Source organism: Portunus trituberculatus, chromosome 27 (assembly GCF_017591435.1).
Source record: "Portunus trituberculatus isolate SZX2019 chromosome 27, ASM1759143v1, whole genome shotgun sequence".
Lineage (NCBI taxonomy): Eukaryota > Metazoa > Arthropoda > Malacostraca > Decapoda > Portunidae > Portunus > Portunus trituberculatus.
Genome location: NC_059281.1, coordinates 4,309,370 through 4,311,869, shown reverse-complemented (window position 1 = coordinate 4,311,869; position 2,500 = coordinate 4,309,370). Strand labels below are relative to the sequence as shown.

The window sequence follows — 2,500 nt, the reverse complement described above, 5'->3', positions numbered from 1 at the left end:
CACACACACACACACACACACACACACAAGCTAACAAATTAAAGAAACATAATAGACAGAGAAAAAAAAAAGGAAACAAAACAAACTTTGCAAAACATATGACCTTCTATCTCTATCTTTCTTACTTTCTTCTTCCTCCACCCAAACCCTGCCCGGCCCCCTCCCACACCACACCACACCACGCCACGCCACGCCACACCACACTGCACCGCCACCACGGGACCGCAGCGCCGGGTAAACATTGGGAAGCGTGAACGAGCGGAACAGAAAGAGAGATGCCTTACCGTTCTGCTGCGTTGCTCTGCGGGGGATTTCAATGCGGCACCCGGTAGTGATCTCATCTAGAAAGAGAAAAGGTTTTATTGGAGTGCTGAGTGTAGTGATTGTGTGACTGTGAGGCTTTGTGTGTGGGGAGGGTGGAGTCGGGTGAGGGTCGGGTGGGAGTTGAGTGGGGAGGATGGTGGTGGTGGTGGTGGTGGTGGTGGTGGTGGTGGTGAATTTTTTTTCTATCTTTTCTTCTTTTCCTTTTTTTTATCATTACAGGTATTTTATGGTCAATGATGTTACTATTATTACTACTACTACTATTAATGCTACCACTACAACAATAAAAATCATTACTACAACAACAACAACTACTACTACTACTACTACTACTACTACTACCACCACCACCACCACCACCACGCACACTAACGGACCACAAGAACACATAAACAAAACAAAACAAAAAGCGGGATCAAACAAGAAGACCCAATCAATACAAACAATGACGAACCGTACCACCAAAACAAACGCACAAACACACAAACAAAGAAGCAAGGAAGGAGGAAATAATTAAAATAAACTGGAGAGAGAAAAAAAAGGAAGAGGGAAAAAAAGAGGAAGAGGACGAGAAAAAGATCAAAAGAGAGAAGAGAGGAGGAGAAAAAGGAAAAAACGAGTAAACTGAAGAGATAGAGAAAACAGATGAAGGGAGAGGGAGATAAAGATAAAGAGGGAGGAAAGGAATGGAGATGAGGGGAGGGAGAGGAGGAGAGAGAGAGGACGAAGGGAGAGGAGTAGGTATGCAGGAGATGCTGGAGGGAGAGAGAGAGAGAGGGGGGGGGAGGGAGAATAAGGATGAGGCAACTTCAACTTGTTTATCTTGGCAAGGTCGCCCTCCTCCCCCCCTCTTCCTCCTCCTCTTCCTACCCCTCCTCCTCCTCCTCTTCTATCCCTTCATCTCTCTTCTTCCTATCCCTTCTCTCCGCGGCCTCCTGTTGCTTCTACATTCTCTCCTCCTCCTCCTCCTCCTTCTCCTCCTTCTTCTTCTTCTTCTTCTTCTTCTTCTTCTTCTTCTTCTTCTTCTTCTTCTTCTTCTTCTTCTTCTTCTTCCTCCTCCTCCTCCTCCTCCTCCTCCTCCTCCTCCTCCTCCTCCTCCTCCTGTAACTCCTACCAATAATATGTATTTTCCTTCTTCTCTCTTTCCCTTCTCCTTCTTTTCCTTTCCTCCCTCTATCTCTCCTCTTTTATCGTCCTTGTCCTGTCCCCTTCTACATATTTTCTTCCTCCTACTCTTCCTTCTCCTCTTCCTCTTCCTCCTCCTCCTCCTCTTCTTCTTCTTCTTCTTCTTCTTCTTCTTCTTCTTCTTCCTCCTCCTCCTCCTCCTCCTCCTCCTCCTCCTCCTCCTCCTCCTCCTCCTCCTCCTCCTCCTCCTCCTCCAACTCCTCTTGTTTTGTCTTTTTTGTTTTTTTTCTGCTCTTCCTCCTCCAATTTTTTTTTTTTTTTTAATTCTCTTCCTGTTCTGACTGCAATATTTCTCTCCCCTTCACTTGTCCTTCCTCAATACACAGGAAACTGCCACTTCTTCCTTAACCTTGTAGTAAGTAGTAGTAGTAGTAGTAGTAGTAGTAGTAGTAGTAGTAGTAGTAGTAGTAGTAGTAGTAGTAGTAGTAGGAGAAGAAGAAGAAGAAGAAGAAGAAGAAGAAGAAGAAGAAGAAGAAGAAGAAGAAGAAGAAGAAGAAGAAGAAGAAGAAAAGTAGTAGTGGTAGTAGTAGTAGTAGTATATTTTGTACATCATGAATAAGCAATACAAATAAATAGACAAATAAAACACATAGACACACCTCAATAAACAGACACGAATAATAATGAAAATAATAATAATAATAATGATGATGATGATGAAAGCAAAAAAAAAAGTATAATAATATTAATAATAATAAATTGAACCAGCGTCTAGGTAGGTAAGTGTCAGGTTAAATACATTACCACTTACAACACCTGTCTTGTCGTTCACTGCTGGATGAAGAAAAACAAAAAGAAATAATTAAAAGGAAATCAACTCTTAACCCTTCACATAATATCAGCCCTCAATTAGAAAAAAAAGAAAAATCATAAAAACATCAGATTGCATTACATTACACTTGACTGCTTTTCTCGGCATGACATCACATTACTCGTGTTATCAGAGCGTTGCAAAGTCTTAATTCCAGCGAGTGAGCTCAATACTCGCGCC

At 42.3% G+C, this 2,500-nt stretch overlaps 1 protein-coding gene and 1 pseudogene across 1 annotated transcript in view; one reads left to right on the top strand and one right to left on the bottom strand.

Annotated features, from left to right (window-relative positions):
• LOC123509684 overlaps nt 1-2,500 on the bottom strand; it is a 155,216-nt gene that overhangs the window by 78,399 nt on the left and 74,317 nt on the right. The window contains 1 exon segment of the mRNA XM_045264160.1: nt 285-341. The gene's annotated coding sequence lies outside the window, so the exon portion shown is untranslated.
• Nucleotides 1-2,500, top strand: part of LOC123509435 — a 21,583-nt pseudogene that overhangs the window by 7,081 nt on the left and 12,002 nt on the right.